Source organism: Amblyraja radiata, chromosome 9, assembly GCF_010909765.2.
Source record: "Amblyraja radiata isolate CabotCenter1 chromosome 9, sAmbRad1.1.pri, whole genome shotgun sequence".
Taxonomy (NCBI): domain Eukaryota; kingdom Metazoa; phylum Chordata; class Chondrichthyes; order Rajiformes; family Rajidae; genus Amblyraja; species Amblyraja radiata.
This window is the reverse complement of record NC_045964.1, coordinates 19342572-19362154: the sequence shown is the minus strand read 5'-3', so window position 1 is coordinate 19362154 and position 19583 is coordinate 19342572. Positions and strand designations below refer to the sequence as shown.

Below are 19583 nucleotides of genomic sequence, written 5' to 3'. Positions count from 1 at the left end.
GCATAGTGTGGAAAGATTGCATGTCAGGGGAGGGGGCGGGACAAAGATAGAATGTACTTGGAGACAGTAAGACTAGTGGGAGAACTGGGAAGGGGATGGATAGAAAAAGCAAGGGCTATCTGAAGTTAGAGAAGTCAATGTTCATACTGCTGAGGTGTAAACTACCCAAATATGAGGTGTTGTTTCTCCAATTTGCGCTGGGCCTCACTCTGACAATGGAGGAGGCCCAGGACAGAAAGGTCAGATTGTGAATGGGAGGGGGAGTTGAAGTGCTGTATCATCGGGAGATCAGGTAAGTTAAGACGGACTGAGCGGAGGTGTTCAATGAAACGATCGGCAAGCCGATGAAGAGAAGTTGATACCTGGAACAGCGGATACAGTAGATGAGGTTGGAGGAGATGCAAGTGAACCTCTGCCTCACCTGGAAAGACTATTTGGGTCCTTGGGTCGAGGGGGGAGATAAAAGGACAGGTGTTGAATCTCCTGCGGTTGCTGGGGAAAGTGCCTGGGGAGGGGGTGGTTTGGGTGAGAAGGGACGAATTGACCAGGGAGTTTCGGAGGGAGCGGAAAGCAGAAAGAGGTGGTGATGGGAAGATGTGGCCAGTAGTGGGATCCCGTTGGAGGTGGCGAAAATGTTGGAGGGATCACTTAGTGAGGGAATACAAAAAGACAAAGGCCATTTATTGTCACATGCACCAATTGGTGCAGTGAAATGTGAGTTACCATGCAGCACAGAGATAAGATAAACACAACACTATAGAATTTAACATAAAATATAAAAAACATAAAAAATGTCCTCCCACAACGGAATCAACATTTCCCACCGTGAGGGAAGGCAACAAAGTTCAGTCCTCTTCCTCTTGTTCACCCGTGGTCGGGGCCTATTGAGGCCTCCGCAGTCGCTGCAATGTTTCAGGCCTTCTCGCCAGGAAGATGGAACTCCAGCGTAAGAAGAACACTCTCCGAATCGGCCACTTCCTACCGGAGACCGCGGCTCCCAAAGTCCACAGGGCGAGCTGGGCGGAGCTCCAACATAGGAGATCCTCGGCGAAAGATCCCAGGCTCCGCGATGTTAAAGTCAGCGCCGCCCGCGGCTGGAAGCACCGCAGACCACAGCTCCATGATGTTTAATTCGGCAGTCCCAACACTCCGGAGCTCCAACACGGTGATCCAAGTAAAGCATCACTCGCTCTGCGATGGTATTTCAGTGCTGCACCGCTGCTGAAGCTTTGGCCAGTCTCCGGCAGGAAAGGCTGCGCCAATCCAGATGGTAGGCCGCGAGGAGGGGACGAAGATGCGGCTCAGAGGAAAGAAGCATCCTCAACCATGTAGTGACTGAGAAAAACAGTTTCCCCCTTCCCCCACTCCCCCCCCCCACATAAAAAGACAAAGACCTCCAAAACAAAACTTTTTGACAGACTAAAAATTAAAAAATTAAAATGGCGCCACCACTCGACTGGTGGTGGACAGGGATTTGGCATCTGATCAATGTACCTTGGTACACACAACAATAAACTAAACTAAATTAACTTCAGCGCGATAGTGCACAAGGCACAGCCTAAGTGGGATTTTAAAAAAATTCAGGGATACATACTTGTAAATGTTCATCAAGGGGTCCCAGAGCAGTATAACAGCCCTCAGCAAGACACTGCTGTAGATGCTTGCTCTTGGTTTTTCTGTGTGCCATTTAAGTTGGACAGTAGAAATAAGGCATACAGATATCCTCTATGAAATTCTTCCATCAGTAGCCCCTGAAATATGTCGAGGTTGAAATAAAAGCTTAGCAGTGGACGCCTTAAGGGCCAGTCCCACTGTACGAGGTAATTCAAACGTTCTCCCGAGTTTTCCCCTGATTCGAACTCGGAGAATGTCCGTAGCGGGTCCGTAGGAGTTCGTGGATGTTTCGTAGCGGCTCGTACGAGTAAAAAGTAACAACCTTTTTCATCACGTGTATTTTTTTACTCATGGACATTTTTCACAGTTTTGAAAAAACGTCACGAGTTTACCAGATTTCCCGAGTACTTACCGTCAGCATTACGAGCCATTACAAGACATCCACAAACTCGTACGGACCCACTACAGACATTCTACGAGTTTGAATCAGGGGAAAACGCAGGAGAACTCGTGAATTACCTCGTACAGTGGGACAGGCCCTTAAGCGAATTAAGATGATTAATGTGCAGAGTATGACAATTAATCTGATTAGAGGAAGCTGAGTTTAATTAACAATATTCAATTATAGATGAACAAATTCCATCTACCTAGAATGTTGCTGATATTCATCTTAGATAGTCCTGATGAGGACTTTAGTACCATGGTGATATTTGTAATTGTATCTATTTTTAAACATGTATGCTGGACGTGTGGGATATTTTCTGAGGTCCCAAAGCATTGGATTTGGCAACTCAATCTGCGGAAAAACTTGATTTTTCTCAATTTTGTTTCGAGCACAAGAGATCTTCTTAACATGTGATGCGGAGGTTGAGGCTCTGCTGCCAAACCTGCAATTTATCTAACAAAGGAACCGCAGTGAAATGGGTGAAATATGATGTGACTCTCAAATGTGTTTAATGATAGTGTCACTCAGGGCAATTGAGTTAGCGTTAGATGATAATTAAAGCAAACTTTTATTACATTAACTTTGGCCGTTGGTTCTTTTGTACTTAAAAAAAGGAGTGGAGTTCTCTGATGAGGGATAAAGAATCACATTGAATGGCTGATGTCATGACAGGTAACTATACATAAGCACACAAGTAGGGGAAACTATAACAAACAGGTGCTAGAGTAAATTATATGACCCCTGTAAGTTTTCATTAAGATCGAGGCTGATTGAAATATAGTCTTAACTCCCTTCTCTGCTCAATTTCTCCATCACTCTGAATTCCATTTCAGTCCCAAGATCTTGTCTTGGCTTTAAGGAGAGCTAATGACAGCATCTGCAGTCCTCTGGGGCAGAGAATTCTAGATCCACAAGCGACTGCATGTTAGAGTATGTGGATTGGCTACAGCATGTTAGCCAATTAGAATGCTTAGTAATTATAACCCCGCCTAATTATAACATTCATAGTCATAGTAAGATCCTACCCACTGTCTACCAGTTAGAGTAGCAGTGTGAACGTGTGATGACCTGCTGTGTAGTTGATGACCTGAACAATAAAGATGCTTGTGTTTCAACCCGTGTGAGTTAGTCAATCTTTACATGGTGTCAGAATATCGAGTCTACCCCGCTTACAGTTTACCGTGATTTATTTTGTTTACAAGTTTTTATTTGCGTGTTTTTTTGTGATTTGGGGATATGGCTAACTTGTCGAAAGCCTAGCCCGCTTGTGTTTGATTCTGATATCGTCGAGCACTGGCGAATGTTCGAGAAGGACTACTCTCATTATATCCGCATCGTTCACCGCAACGATCCCGATGATTTGATGGCTTCACTTCTGTTGAATTTAGCGGGTCCTGAGGCTATGATCCGCGCTGACTCATTCGAATTTGCACCTGCTCAACTGGATGGGAATGGACAGGTATTGGTGCCAGCAGAATCTATAGACAACTCCATGGTATTGCTGAGAAAGTTTAGAGAACTGTGTGACCTGTCGTCTAACAGAATCCTTGAGAGAACAAGATTTTTTGCCCGAGGCTAGTGAGCCTGTGGACCGATTCATCAGTGACCTGAGACACATCAGCTTTTGAAGAAGGGTTTCGGCCCGAAACATCACCTATTTCCTTCGCTCCATAGATGCTGCTGCACCCACTGAGTTTCTCCAGCAATTTTTGTGTACCTTCGATTTTCCAGCATCTGCAGTTCCTTCTTGAACAGTTTTTGATGCAGATTTGGTGAACTAGCAAATGAGCTAGTTCGAGATAGAATTGTTGGAGGAATGAGCGACCGAAAGCTGCGAGCTGAACTGCTACGGAATGCAGAACTGAATTTAGAGCAGGCTATTCATGCTTGTCGGATGGCTGAGACTGTGGCACCACTGGCTGATTTTGATAGCGTGAATGCTAATCAACAGTTAAATGTGAATTTGGCTAGTTACTCTCCGCAAAGATTTCTCAATGCGTCCAGCAAAGTTTAGAACATGCCTAACACGAGGTGCACAAACTGTAACTATTTCACCCCAGGGGGCGCCAATTTTGCGTGGCCCATGGGAAAGTATGTCATAATTGCAAAAAACTCAACCACTTTGCAAATTGTTGTCGATCTAGTGGGAGTACAGCTTCAAGGACGAAGCTGCACCTGATTCAACAAGACCCGTCAGATTCAGATTCCCATGAACAAGACGAATCTTCCTACGGGAATGACTCTGATAACACAGACACTGAGTCTACCGTACTTTCCCTAAACCTGCGCACCCCAGGCAAAATCACTGATCCTGCTGTGACCATGATAATCAATAACAAACCGCTGATCGCCAAAGTCGATACCGGCGCCCGCGTGAACGTCATGTCACTCAAAGTGTTCAACAAGATAAGAACCACTGAGCTCACGAAAAAAGACTCCTCCACTCTACATGCTTACGGAGGGGAAATTCTTCACTCGCTGCGCAAGGGTGATTTCAAATGTACCATCAATGAACAGATCAAGGACTTGCTATTTTACATCGTTCAGCCAAGTTCTGAAACCCTGCTAGGCATCGATGCGTGCCATGACCTGGGTTTGGTCTATTTCGGGCGTGCTGTTCACAAACTCTGTTTGACAGAGGGACCTACCAGACAGATGCTATCCAACTACAAAGTTTTTTTTGACAACCAACTCGGCAAACTACCTCCAATATACAAGCTCATTGTTGACCATACAGTCACCCCAATAGTACGCGCCCCTCACCGCGTTCCACATGGTACGTGTGAGCAAATACACGATGAACTGAAACGTATGGTCTCCATTGGAGTCCTCGCCGAAGTCAGTGAACCCTCTGATTGGGTTTCCACCATGGTTGTCACCACAAAGAAAGATAAGGAGTTGCGCATCTGCATCAATCCTAAGGATTTTAATACAGCAATCAAACGCCAACACTACCCCGTGAGGACCATCGAAGACGTCGCAGCACAAATCGATAACGCAACGGTCTTCTCAGTTTTGGATGCCAAAAACTCATTCTGGCAAATCCTGTTAGACCATGCCTCATCTGCATTAACAACATTCGCCACCCCGTTCGGACGTTACCGTTTCCTAAGAATGCCTTTTGGCATCAACTCTGCCAGCGAAGTTTTCCAGCGTGCAATGGAACAACTGTTTGCAGAATTCCCCTGTGCCATCATAGTTGACGACATTCTAGTTTATGGCCCCGATGCCACCGAGCACGATGCAAACCTACGTAAAGTACTGGATCGTGCCAGAGACATCAATTTAAAACTGAACCCACTTGAGTGCAAGTTCAGGATTCCCGAAGTCACCTACGTAGGTCACGTGTTCACCAGCAATGGGCTGAAACCAGACCCGCTGAAGACTGCAGCAATCAACGAGCTGCCAGTACGAACTGACGTCACCAGCCTGCAACGATTTCCAGGCATGGTCAACTACCTGGGAAAGTTTATCCCCAATCTCAGCGAATTGTCAGCCCCCCTGCGTCAACTAACCCACAAGGACAACACCTGGTCCTGGTACCCAAACCACCAGCGAGCTTTTGAGACTTTAAAACTACAGCTCGTCAGTGCACCCACTCTGTCCTACTTGAATCTTAACCTGCCAGTTACAATCACCTGTGATGCATCCCAGTATGGACTAGGTGCTGCATGTTTGCAGACCTCTTTCAACGGCGATGTTATGCCAGTATCCTACGCTTCAAGAACACCAACGGATACCGAACAGCGCTATGCCCAGATAGAAAAAGAACTGCTCGCCGTGGTTTTTGCCTGCTCCAAATTTAAAGACTTCATTTTCGGCAAAACTTTCACGGTAGAAACTGATCACCAACCGTTGGTCACAATCCTGAGCAAGCCTATTCATGCTGCCCCAGTAAGACTTCAACGCATGCTGATGCAGCTACAACAGTTCGACTTCCGCATTGTCTACAAAAAAGGTAAAGTCATGCACATCGCAGACACTCTATCTCGGGCACCACGCGCTACTGACGAACAACATCCTTTCGAACAAGAGGAATTCTCCGTTTTGAAGGTTTCCTTCGTTCCAACTGACCGCCTGCGTCGCCTCGCCGAGCACACTGCCATGGATAAGACCTCCCAGCTGCCAACCTCGATCATTAAAGGCGGCTGGCCAAACAAACAATCCAGTGCCCCCGTTGAACTGAGACCCTACTTTCTGGTACGCGATGAACTTGTGCTACAGGACGGAGTGATTGTAAAGGGTCACAAGACGGTCATCCCCCCTTCTCTGCATAATGAGTATTACGAGGAGATCCACAGTGGCCACCCAGGCATTGAGGCTACCCTACAACGCGCTAAAGAAATGATCTACTGGCCCGGAATGACCAAGTACATTCGGGACAAAACAGAGTCATGCGCGATCTGTAACAGGCAAGCGCCACACCAGCAAAAACAACCGCTGCTGTCCTAACTTGCCCCCGCTCTACCATGGTCGTCCGTGACTGCCGATATCTTCGACTGGCACAGGAAGCACTATCTCGTGTTAGTGGACTCATACTCGAGTTGGTTCGAAATTGATTTTCTACCAACCATCTCCTCCAAAATAGTTATCCAGACACTTGGGCAGCACTTCTCTGACATGACATTCTAGCCCGCCTTCAGACTGACAACGGGACTCAATTCACCAGCCAGAAGTTCAAAGACTTTGCCAAGAGCTGGAACTTTAATCATGTCACCAGCAGCCCAGAATACCCACAGTCCAATGGACTTGCCGAACGCGCTGTTTGAAGCGCTAAACAACTCATGGAACGCTCCTCCCTGGCAAAATCTGACGTCTACCTGGACCTGTTGAACCTGAGGAACATTGCCAGTGAAAGTATTTTAGGCTCTCCAGCCCACTGTAGTTCAAACGCGCGTACAATCCAATTGAGACGCGCATAAACGTGCCTACGACAAGACCAGCAAACCACTTAAGCCACTAATCCAAGGCCAAGTGGTTCGTTTGCAGACGGACAAAGGACATACCAAACTGGAGTTCGTCCATGGCCCCGCGAAGGAGCCAAGCTCCTACCTTGTCGATGTCGGCGGCACCATCTACAAACGCACCCATCAACACGTCCTTCCAGTGAAGGAACAACGTTCGACGCTCTAGGGTCCTGACGCCCCTCCACTGAACTTTAAAGTGATCGCCGTTCCAGTGTCCACAGCTGCTGCCCCCCACCACTCCCCACGTCGGTCTGCACCCACTTCCCTCCTCGTAACCGGATCACCGGTACTCCCGCAACGGTCTTCCCCTACGGTGTCTCCCCGGAGCCCTATTGGCTCGCCCAAACAGGCCCTAAACTTTTCGGAAGAAAAGGTTAATGAGGCCGCTCCCTACTGTATGAGGACCGGGAGGGTTAGCAAGCCGCCTGTTAGATACGGCGACTACGTTTAACCCCATTATTATTAGATGTGGCATTTTTGCATTTAACAATTTATTTACTTAACGTAATGATAACGCTTTATCTACTTTTCACTTATAGAAGAAGAGATGTAGATTGGCTATAGATGTTAGCCAATTAGAATGCTTAGTAATTATAACCTCGCCTAATTATAACATTCATAGTGTAAGATCCTACCCACTGTCTACTAGTTAGAGTAGCAGTGTGAACGTGTGATGACCTGCTGTGTAGTTGATGACCTGAACAATAAAGATGCTTGTGTTTCAACCCGTGAGAATTTGAGCTCTTTACAGAGTACAAAGCACGTGAGGTTGCCAGGACCAGTAATGCCTATTGTTGAGGTGAAGCCAACACATTTGAATGCTCTGGAAGTGATGGATATAATCATAACCTAGAAATTGATTACAGTGTATTTGCAACATGTAAATCCTGTCACTGCCTCTTTGAGCAATCTGCATCTTCCAGAGAGGCAGTAAAGGGCCTGTCCCACTTACGTGTCCTTGGCACACAAATTACGCGACCTCGTCGTCGTGTTGATACGCACGGGCATCGTATGGCCACGTGGGGCCGGTCCCACTGAGAAGCGCGGAGGGGTATGTAGTTGTGCGCAACATCACGCGGGACTCCAAAATTTTTGTAGCGAACAAAATCTTCGCGCATCAACAGCCTGTCGTGTAACTGATGGCCAAAGTGGGACAGGCCCAAGACCCTGGCGTGACACAACATCTCACCTCCAACAGCAGCAGAAGCAGGCAAACGATCGCCGAGCTCGGCCTGGGACTCACGGCCGTTGCAGTCCGGATCCGCCCCCACTTCTACTCCCAGAGCGGGGCCAAGAAATTTGAAGATAGACACAAAAAGCAGGAGTAACTCAGCGGAACCGGCAGCATCTCTGGAGAGAAGGTATGGATGACGCTTCGGGTCAAGACCCTTCTTTCAGACTGAAGAAGAGTCTCGACACGAAACGTCACCCATTCCAAACTTCTCTCCAGAGATGCTGCCAGTCCCGCTGAGTTACTCCTGCATTTTGTGTCCATCTTCAAATTACGTCATGCGCTCCAGACGGCTGTGCGGGCGAATGAAGTCGCGCGCGACCTTCGCAGGACTGTCGCGCTTCAACGCGACCACGAGGTCGCATAATTAGCGTGCCAAGGACACGTAAGTGGGACAGGAGCTTTTTACTCTGACAAGTGTGCAGGTCTGTTTTTACAAGTTTAATGTTATTTTGAAGGTTGGAAACAGGTGGAAATGTCTTCCTGTTGTGAGTTCTGACCCACCACAAAATCTGCTCTTTTCCATTTCCCCCCACAGTCATTGCATAATTTGTTTCATCATCAAAATCAAAATACAGCATTTCAGAGTATAAGCTCAAATGCTTATCAATGCTTCAATAAACTAGGTAAAATAGATATTTAAAAATGCATAAACCTGGACATTCTTTCAAACCAATGCTCTCATTTAAATTGACTATCTGGCCGATTATGTATCCTTTAACCTGCATCCGAATTGCTGGGTGGACACAAGCAGGCATTTTGTTAGTGAAAAATTGTTCCAGTGTGATGTCCCAATATCTCATAAGGTCATAAGTGATAGGAGCAGAATTAAGCCATTCGGCCCATCAAAATCTACTCCGCCATTCAATCATGGCTGACCTATCTCTCCCTCCTAACCCCATTCTCCTGCCTTCTCCCCATAACCACTGACACCTGTGCTTACCGCACAATCTTTTTTTTTTAATCTTATGCTCTTTTTCCCCCAGTTGGAAACTTCTGATGCTGGTTTGGAACTCTGAGCACTGTTCTGCCATTGAAAGAGGATGGTAGAATCGAAATATCAGCAGTCGCTAAGTTCTCATTTGAATGGTCAACAGTATCCCAGCGTCAGTCAAATACCATTCATGCCCTCCCTCACACACATAAATTGTAGCTCTTGATCCAACCTGAGACCTTCACTGAACCCTCTCAGAAATTGGGTGTTAATTACAAGGTCTGAAGGGTGGTGTCAACAACTTCCATATAGCACCTTGTGAGCTCCTGTTTTTAATGCTCGAGATAATGTGGTATCTTCACTCTCTGCAGAAGTTTTGTTCAATTCAAACATACAGTGATCGCAGTATTCTGGATAATCCCGTGCCCAGCAGTGATGCGGCACTATTTGTGGCACGGGACTCAGTTGGAACCATTGCCTGGAAGGTGCTTGGATAAACAGGATCACTACTCATTGCCTCACCTCCGAGGGAGCCTTGGATTTTTATAAGTAAATTTCAAAGATATACTTTATTCATAAAAAAACAAAATATCTATAGGGCCTACAATTCAATATGTCTTTCTTTACATTAATGATGCCATCACATCAATACATTCTGTTAGCGATGCATCAATGGCACTCATGTTTCCTCCTTGTACAAGATACAAGATACATTTAATTGTCACATGTGCCAGATGGCACAGTGAAATGAAATTCCCATACAGCCATACAATAAAAATAAAGAACACAACACACTATAGAATTTGACATAAAACATCCCCACACAGCAGAATCAAAGTTTCCCACTGTGTGGGAAGGCACCAAAGTCAGTCTCTTCCTCCACTGTTCCTCGTGGTCAGGGCCTCCCAATGTCCCACCAGAGAAACGTTCCTCAAATCCCAGCTGCTGTGTCGAGTGACAGTAGGATCTCGGACTGCAGTCCTTACCCACAAAACCTTTGGCTGCACTGATTTTTGGTGCATATCTCAATTACCTGAGTCTTTTAATTCTCTTTAGTGATGTAGCAGCTACAATCTCTAGGTGTGACGGGCACTGTTTCAGTGTACATTATATCATAATGCTGGTTTCAATACATTTGCAATCTATTCCATTAATTTTTGCAGAGATCTAATTTAGTTTTATTGCCGTATGAGCACCAAGAGAAGGCACACCTGTTTTTTTTTATTGTTTGTCGTTGTCCTCTTTCTCAGACATGGAAGGCAGTAATCAACTTGTCTCTTGGCCTGAAGTGTCAGCAAGCAAAAAACAATGCTGCAGTTTGCATGTTGGAGGGAAAGGTAGCTGAGTGTAAAGATGGGTTCGACCCGAAACTTCACCCATTCCTTCTCTCCAGAGATGCTGCCTGTCCCATTGAGTTACTCCAGCTTTTTGTGCCTATCATTTCAGGGTAGGTTAGTTTAGAGAGACAGGGCAGAACTAACACTATCCTACACCCACTAGCGATAATTTACAATTTTACCAAGCCAATTAGTCCACAGACCTGTGTGTCTGGGCGGTGGGAGGATACTGGAGCTCCCGGAGAAAAACCCAAGCAGGTTACGGGGAGAATGTCCAAACTCTGTACAGACACCATCTGTCGTCGGCATCGAACCCGGGTCTCTGGCGCTGAAAGGCAGCAGCAAATCTACTGATGCACCACCATGCCGCACTTTTTCTGGCAGTTCTGTAAACAGCAGTGCAAAAGAGCAAAACAAAGAGTGGGTTCAAAGTCGTAATTTGGCTAATGATGTTTTACCTCTTCTGGATTGGAGAAAAAGACAATTTGGCTTTCAGACACTTTATTTTTATTTCTCTATCTAATGCTGATAATAGTTGTTAATGTGAAGCATTACTGTGGGAATAATCTATTAAATTATCTGCAGTGAAGTGTACAGTACCTGTTCTATTTTTACTTGGTGGTGGAGAAGTTAGCATGTGTCAAAGACAAATCATTAGCATTATGTATGTGTTCTGAATGCATTAATGGGATGTTGCACGCAGCCTCTGAATACAGAAGACAATATTAATAATATCAAGAAAATCCAGAGGACAGTTGGCTTTCTGAAGACTTATGTGGATCTTTAATACTACTGGCACCATTGCATATCTATGTCTGTGTTCTTTTAGATTCTGTAAAGAAAACTTTTATGGCACACCAAGCTTTCATTGTTTTGTTAGATATGCAGTTGGCTTTTTTTGTAGCAAACGTCTGATACTGATTAATAATCTAACATCAGAAATGGATTATATATGCATTTTCATGCAAACCTGTACCATATGGTCTAGGAGCAGGACAGTCTTGTATTCCTATATCCTGATCTATGCTATGTTGCCACAACCCTTTTTGGGTTTTTTTGCAATCAGACCTTTGCTGGTGAGACCAATTGCCTATTGCTCATTCCGAATTTCCCTCGAGAAAGCAGGGTGAGCCGCTATCTTGAACCACTTAAGTCCTACGCCCGCATTGCTTTTGGGAAGAGAGTTCAAGGATTTAGACCCAGCAACGATGAAGGATTATAATATATTTCCAAATCAGGATGGTGTGTGACTTGGAAGGGATCTTGCATGCGGTCTTCCTATAACCAAGCTGCCCTCATCCTTGGTCATAGAGTTTGTGAGTTTGGAAGTACTATTCAAGCAGGCAAGGCAAATAACTCCAGTGATTTTTTTTTGTAGTAGATGGTACATACAAGCTGGTGGTGGAAGGAATTAACGTTGAGGCCAATTGGTGGGGTGCCAATCAAGTAGGCTGCTTTGTTCTGGACAGTGTCAAACTTCTTGCATGTTGTTAAAGCTGCATTCAGCAAAGCAAATGGTGCATCTTCTATGTTTCTGATTTGTGCCTTGTTGCTGGTAGAAAGGTTTCCGGGTGTTGAGAAGTGAGTCAATCACCACAAGATGCTTAACCTTCAATTCGCTCTTAGAGGTATGATGTTTTTGGTGTTGCTCCAGTTAAGTTTCTGGACATTGATGATTCCCAGGCTCTGGTGGGGGACTTGGCGATATGCTATTGAATGTCAAGGGTAAGTGGGTAGACTCCACTACTTTTATAGGTGCAAATGTAATTTGCCACTTGTTAGCGCATGCCTGATTATTGTGATTATTGAGACCAAGTTTTTCTTCTGCATTCTCAAGGGGCTGTCTCACTGCGGTGCTGCATTCTCAAGGGGCTGTCCCACTGCGGCGACCTAATTGGCAAGTTTAGAAGAGTTTAGGAGCGTTTGAAAAAGTGTCATGTTGAAGACCTCCCTTGACTATATAGAATACCTCCTTCGACTATGTTGAAGATTAGCTTCGACTAGCTTCGAGAAAATTAGACACCGAATAGTGGAGAGTGAAAACGATATCCTCCGACCTCCCTTTGACTATGTTGAAGACTATCTACAACTACCTTCGACTACCTTTGATTACCTTCGACTACACTCGATTACCTACGAATAACATGCCGGCCTACTACGACCTACCTCGACTAAACCTACGAGTAAAAAAAAACTGATCTTTTTTCCATGGCGACCTTTTTTTACTTGCAGGCATTTTTAAACGTTGAAAAGTACGCCGCAACGTAGCGGAGACCTCAAGTACGCGGGCATTACTTTCGAGCATGAAGGAGAGTTACACAGACCTCCTAGGACCTCGTGTCGACCATGCTGCGAGTATGAGTCAAGAGCAAACTCTTCTGAACTCGCGGATTAGGTCGCTGCAGTGGGACAGCCCCTATACTCTTTCTCGTAATAATTTTCTGAGCTTATCATGGCTAACTCAGATGACAGTGAAACAACACCTGGAAAGCTAATTCCTTCTGAAGAAGAAGACCAAGAATGGAGCGGATCAGTGGGACGTCTTTTGTGCCTTGGTCTCTTCTTTAGGCCAGTAGAATGTGAGTCGCACCTGGGACTCTTTAATGCAATAGTAATTCCAATATATTCCTTCAAACAAATTATAACATCTGTCAAGTAGACTAATAAGAATAGGTGCAGTGACCAGTTCATTGATGTGTGTGAAAGGGCGACTGAAGTCTTGAAATTCAATATTTGCTTCTTAAAATAAAATCATTGGAGAAATCGGCAAAGGCAGTAAAGTTCAATTTTTATGAGTTTTTTTATGGAATTGCATCAGAGGAATCGGTGCTTTGTAGTAGAGTAGAATTTTTGTTTGTATAGTATACGCGTTCAGATTAAATAAGATGGTCATCACACTAGCCTTTCATCTCTGGAGACCTGATTTGTAGTTGAAATTAGGCTGCTGAGATCAAAACTTCCTCTGTGGACTACTGCATGAATTTGATTAAAAATAATGTTGGCAGTCTCCACTGGCCCAGTTCTTGCTGTATGTGAGTCAATAGCTCAAAATTACACATGTTTTGGCACAAAGCTGGGATTAAGTCCAGAAAGGCAGTCAGGACGAGGACTAGAAATCTGACATTGCATGAACCTTGGCAATACAGTAAATTATAGAACCAACACCCAAGGGAATTTTATTGTGCATTTTACCCAGCCACATCTAAATTCTGATTGCTTGATCATCTTGGCTCTGTTTGATGACAAAAAGTGAAATGGAAATGCAATTAATCTACAATTTGGAATAACTAGCGAATACTCTATATGCCATGTTTCCACAGTAAGCTATGAGAACTTGATAGCACTACTTTGTGAGTGATTCATTTGTCCTGTTGGTGTTTTATGTTTTTTTTGTTTTAAAACTGTTCTTGCACAATGTTTCACCACAGTGAACAATTGGTTCAGGTTTTGGTTTGTACTCCTGGATTGGGGTAGGGCCAACATGCATTCACTTTTCAATTACATTTTTACTGGACGGTTTATATAAGGATGGGATCTTTGTTTATGCAATACAGTCTAGTCTGGTGAGGTGAAGCTGTCACCTACTTTGATGTTTACTTCTCATTCAGACAGGGCGAGGACATCGGGTATTTAATTAATTTGTGACTTCACCTTTGTAAATTGGCAAGCAATCATGAGTTTTTGCCCCCAGGTCAGATGTAAAGCCAATATCAGGCAAGTGCTTCAACTTCAAGGAGTATTTCTTAATTCTGCAATGTGATGTATGAAAACTTCATTAAAGTTTAAAACTCTCTTTCATATATTATGGCAGAATTATGCCCTGCTTTAAACTATGGTTGCTGTGATGAATGAATCTAGGGAGGTCAGTGGGTAGCCTCTTATGTTGATGAAGATGAGGAAATATAAAAATTGTGGAACAAAAAAGGAAATGCAAAAGAACCCAGAGTCCAATTGCAGAGGGCATATACATCACTCTACAGGTTTGGAGATGGAAAGGAGGGATGAGCTGGGATAAAAATTTGAGGTAGTTGTAAGAGGGAATTACATGGGAGCAAGACATGGAAAAGTATGAAGGTGATGTGGCTTTAGACAGATTGTAATTGATTTAGTAAGGTTATGAAGAAACCAATGTGGAAAGAAAAACAAAATGAAAATCTACAGATGCAGCATTTGTAACAAAATAACTGAATTAAATACAATCTAATTGCAGTTACGGAGATGTGGGTATAAAGTGGGAATTAAATGTTCCAGGATACTTTTCTGCATATCCTCTCATTTCTGAAATAACAGACTGTTATAGCCTTCATCTTAAAGATTGAGGGGTGGGGAAATAAAAAGTAAAGATTGTAAAATATTGAAATTGAATAAATTTGGATGGAGTTAAGAGGCAGCAAGGAAATATTGGTGGCATTATTTTGAAGGCTTGTATGCAGTGGCATATACGGCCTGAAAATGATATAACAGGATATTGGAGGTGGCTTAATCACCAATTGAACTCCGTTTGCTATTTCTCCATCCATTTCTATAGCTAATCTATATCCTGCTACGTACTTGGACAACTTCCTCACAGTCTGTGACCCCAGCAATCTTGGTGTCATCTGCTAACTTACTTACCAAAGCATCTACATTTGCATCCATGCCATCTTAAATAAAAATAAAATAGAAAGTAGCATTGCCTTTCTGACAACGTGACCTTTTAAGCATGCAGTTATTTCAGAATCTTAGAATAGAAATCAAAAATCGATCTGTTAGAGGACTTATTGTTTCCATGATGTTGGAAATTCACTGTTGTGATCCTAATTAGATATGGCATTGAAAGATGTTAGTAGGTCCAATAGTCTGGCAAGTTTGACTGGCTGAGAAAAAGTAGCCATTGAATTCCAGAGCTTTTCAGTGCATCCTCATCATACCCATCCATCTGAATGTACTTGATCCACAAATTTATATCAAGATGAATTTCTGTGTCTCTGCATCTACTTGTGCTTTTTATTTCTGTGCTGGTCAGCAATTTGGTCAAAAGTCAGTGTAGATGTCTAATATAATGTATTAACTTTTGGCCAGTCACTTTCATTTTTCTGGATTCATAAAGGGGATGCTGATGTTTTTCCAAAGCTGCAGTTTGTTTGATGCTTTTCACAATTCTGAAATGTGATCTTCTCATGTGTGACATATCAATCATTGTAAATGAGTACATTTCTTTCAATCTTTCTATTGAAAGTTGGCAGATGATATTTTAGTGCTATTTGACTATGCAAGTGGGACCATTTGTCTAATTGGTCTCTTTCTTACACAGGTATTTGGACCGCATTGCCGTTTGTGATCCTCCTAAATGTATGATGAAACAGGTCAGTGCTTTGTCCGGTGTTTTTTGGTGTGAAGAATGTAGATTGAAGCTGTTGGACGGTGTGGATGGGGATGTAGAGCACAACCATCTCCTTTGTTGAGTTGAACAACATGGAATCTAAAATACCTGGGATACACGGATAGAGCAGAAGTGATCACCTCAATTTTCCAGCTGAAGTGGAAAAGACAGCACATTTGGTGCAAATTATTAGTTGCCAGAATAATTGGGTGTAAATCTTCCATTAGTTATTGCAACATGTTTAAGAACTCTGGTACTTGCTTAAATTAACTGTTTTTATTTTGTTTTCTGAAGAATTTGTCAGTTTCTGCCATGCGTTTCTGGATATTTGGGTTTCTTGGATGCCTCTACACAAGCTTGTATCCCTTCTTCCATTGCCCAGACCTTTTCTCTTTCATTTTGCCATCTACTTAACTCATTCTCTTCTCTCCCTCTCTCTCTCCTACATGCCCTCTTGCCCACTCTCTCTATCCCTCCTCCTCTCCCAGAGCTTCTCCCCTCTGCCAGTTGAATCTATGCTTTTGAAGTAAAGACAGAAAAACTGTGTGACTGGCACAATGTACATTTTTAAGTGTATTCATTATCAGTTTCAAATATCCCAGACCGATGTGGCTTTTACCTTACTTGCTGCCATGTTAAACAGTAAACCTTTAACTTTTGCACAAATGGAAATGGATTTCAAACAAATAATGTTTAGAGATGCAGCGTGGAAACAGGCCCTTTGGTCCACCGAGTCTGCGCCAAACAATGATCCCTGCATATTAACATTATTCTACATACACTTGGGACTATAGACAAATTTTACCAAGCCAATTAAACTACAAACCTGTACATCTTTGGAGTGTGGGAGAAAACCCACACAGGTTACGGGGAAAATGTGCAAACTCCATACAGATAGCACTCGTAGTCGGGATCGGACGGTGTCTCTGGCACTGTAAGGCAACAACTCTACAGCTGCGCCACTGTGCCACAACATTTCTCATGTTGTGGCGTATGTTATCAAGGGTGACAATCTGATTAGGAGTATTTCTGGATCTTATTTCTTAGTGTTACAAGATCTGTGCTGTGGGAATCAAGCATGCACTTGATTTTCTGGGGTTTAAAGGTTAAGTACTTGCTGTTCATTGTTATTTGGGGATCGCTGTTGTGAAGTGTATGTCAAGCTTCCCATCTGCCAGAGCAAGTTAAGGCAAATAGAATTCTCACTTGAAAGCTGTTTGTTTAACCCTTTCACGAGTACTGTGTTTGTATAAATTTATCCGGTGGTGGCATGTTCCTGTATCTATTCATTCACCTTCACCTTTGGAAGGCTTCTGCCCATCCCAAAAGGACTGATCTTATTGACATACTGCATTACTAACAGCATCACCCTTTGCTGCATTGTCCAGTGGCTGGTTGTTGACATTGAGGCTGTTAAACAGTGGAAGCTTGGGATGAGGTTAATCTGCAAACTGCAGATATTTCCCCTCATTTGTCCACTGAATTACAGTCAGGACCGTTCGTCCTGACTTTGCTTCCTCCTGGACACTGCAGCAATTGCAAAGGCCAATTGGTTCAGGTTAACCAGTGAGGGATAGGAACCTGCCACTGGCCTTAAATGCATTTATATAATAACCAACTGCACAAATCCATACCATTATGTAAAGATGATTACAGAAATCTGAGGTGGATGCTTCACGGATTACAGCTATGTAGCATATCATCATGTACTTGAGCAAATATATTCCTAAAGCAGTGAAATAAATTATCTGAAGGGTTTCGGCCCGAAACGTCGCCTATTTCCTTCGCTCCATAGATGCTGCTGCACCCGCTGAGTTTCCCCAGCAATTGTGTGTAACCTGAAATAAATTATGTTATTGTGCAGCACCAATTTAATTGGTGAGCTTTGGTCTTCCATTGATTGGTTGTGGTGCAGTTGCTAGGGAAGTATTTAGCTTTCATTTTTTTCCAACAATCATTGTGAATCGAAACACAGTAAGCACATTTCTTATTTTGTCTTCAATGGAATGAAGCACTTATGTAAAAATGCTGGTATACCTTCAGTCATTGCAAGGTAATGAATGTACCCTGTTGAAGTGCATAATTGAGTCTTTCCAAGAGGCCAGTGCTCAGTCCAGCACATGAAAACATTCTGTTTTACAGAACATTCGAACTGTTGAAACCCTCCGGCAAGGGGAGTTTGCCTAACTGTATAATTAAATTCCATCTCCACGCGGGCAGTTATTAATCTTGTCGCATTTGAATGTGAGGCAACTCTACTTACGTAAAACCTCTATTCAATCTCTGGATGCCCCAGTAAATTAGCACTGTTGAAGACTGAATATAAATATATTTTTTTGAATAGCTAACTGAAAGTATTGAAATGAATAGTGAGCGGGATTGTGTTTGTGGGAGGCTGCTGCTTTAAAAAATATATAAATAAATTACATTATTTGGTTAAACAAGCTTTACAATTAGATTCCCCACTTTTCATTCTGAATATCATTGATCAGAATTGTGCTTGGTGCTAATTTTGCAGGCTATCCTGGACTGTTTGTCATATAATTGTTTCTGTTCTCCCAGTATGCTCAAATTCTTACTGAGCTGTGTTCATGTTGGCAAATAAACAAATTGGGCTGTGACGTTTTTAACACAATTACAAATTGTGGTATGAAGGATTTGTGCAAATTCAGTAGGATTTGTGCAAATTCCTCCAGCCCCAAATGCCACTGGACTCGAATGGAGACAATGCTATCAACGAACTGAAAGTTTGAAGAATGTGAGCAAGTGCATTCCTGTATGATAAATCAATCGGAAATCTCACTAAAGCTGACATCTGTTTTTTAACTGCATGTGGTGATGTCGGGATTTTATTTTTGGTTGATCTCATTTTCCCTCGCTTCTTAAAACAAAGTATTTTTGGCGCCAAGAGCTTAGTTTGCTATCAGTGATAAGTTCCATACCTCAAATATCTTTCCATGTTCAGATGTCACATAGATTTAGAGCATGCCCAGCGAATGAATGAAGAAATCACATCAATTTAACTTGGCATCTTGTTTTGCCCTGTGAATTTTGTGATTTTCTTCATCCATGAAAGATAAGAGGAATAATATGCAAGAGTTTTATCTAATTGCCAAACTAGTAATCGTGAGAACAGACTGACCGAATAGATGTTTATATCCCACCCAAGCATTTAGTCACCTTTCATTCTAACCCCTATCCCATATTTCATTCTAACCCATATTTAGGGGGTTCTTATCTATTTCTTATCTATTTTCCCCTAAAATGCAGCTGTGTTATTTGCTTTGGCTATTTCTGTGTAAATGATTTCACATTCTCACACTTATTAGAATAATTCTACTGAATTTCCTGTTGGATTGATTAGTGTCCTCCTTGTAGTTTTGGACCCTAATTCGGGTTTCACCCATATGTGGAAACTAGGGGGAATAGTGGACAGTGGGCAGGTGCTATAGACCTGCACGGGCAGGTAGACGCTCCCGCCCCCATGAGACTCGGGCAGATGGGGCTTGTCAGCCGTGGAAGGCAGTCCATCCAGAAGAGGGAAAGCTCTGATTTACAACCTCCACTGCCTTGTGGCCATATCCAGTCATGGAAAAGGCTCCTGGAGTAAACCTCCAGAAAATCCGGAGTCGGAGCCCCTAAGGCAGTTTGTCGTTGTCTACAACCTCACACTGGCAGCTCCTGCAACGGCGC

At 43.4% G+C, this 19583-nt stretch overlaps 1 protein-coding gene across 7 annotated transcripts in view; it reads left to right on the top strand.

Annotated features, from left to right (window-relative positions):
- sipa1l1 (signal induced proliferation associated 1 like 1) overlaps positions 1–19583 on the top strand; it is a 358473-nt gene that overhangs the window by 117925 nt on the left and 220965 nt on the right. For 5 of the 7 annotated variants that reach the window (XM_033026817.1, XM_033026811.1, XM_033026815.1 and 2 more), the window contains exon 4: positions 15822–15873. The exons of the other annotated variants lie outside the window; for them this stretch is intronic. The gene's annotated coding sequence lies outside the window, so the exon portion shown is untranslated. The remainder of the gene's footprint in view (positions 1–15821; positions 15874–19583) is intronic. 7 annotated transcript variants of the gene reach the window in all.